The sequence below is a fragment of the Penaeus monodon genome, chromosome 15 (assembly GCF_015228065.2).
Source record: "Penaeus monodon isolate SGIC_2016 chromosome 15, NSTDA_Pmon_1, whole genome shotgun sequence".
Taxonomy (NCBI): domain Eukaryota; kingdom Metazoa; phylum Arthropoda; class Malacostraca; order Decapoda; family Penaeidae; genus Penaeus; species Penaeus monodon.
Genome location: NC_051400.1, coordinates 1901837 through 1902069, shown reverse-complemented (window position 1 = coordinate 1902069; position 233 = coordinate 1901837). Strand labels below are relative to the sequence as shown.

General features: G+C 51.5%; 1 protein-coding gene across 1 annotated transcript in view; it reads right to left on the bottom strand.

Annotated features, from left to right (window-relative positions):
* LOC119581628 (MAP/microtubule affinity-regulating kinase 3-like) overlaps positions 1-233 on the bottom strand; it is a gene marked incomplete in the record, with an annotated part of 89364 nt that overhangs the window by 40858 nt on the left and 48273 nt on the right.

Below are 233 nucleotides of genomic sequence, written 5' to 3'. Positions count from 1 at the left end.
ATTTTTTTGTTGCGCTTGGCTTCCTACTGCGAGCCATGAGTCATCATTACACAAGCGATGAGAGGGATACACGTTATGCATACTGCACGGGTCGCATACATACGAAACCAGACAGCAACTCGCCCGCGCTCTCAGTCTCTTCATACTCCACTCCCCCCCCCCTTTCCTCTCTCAATCCCACATGCAATTAACGCAGACACAGCCGAAGACAGATAGACAGGCACAGGAACACG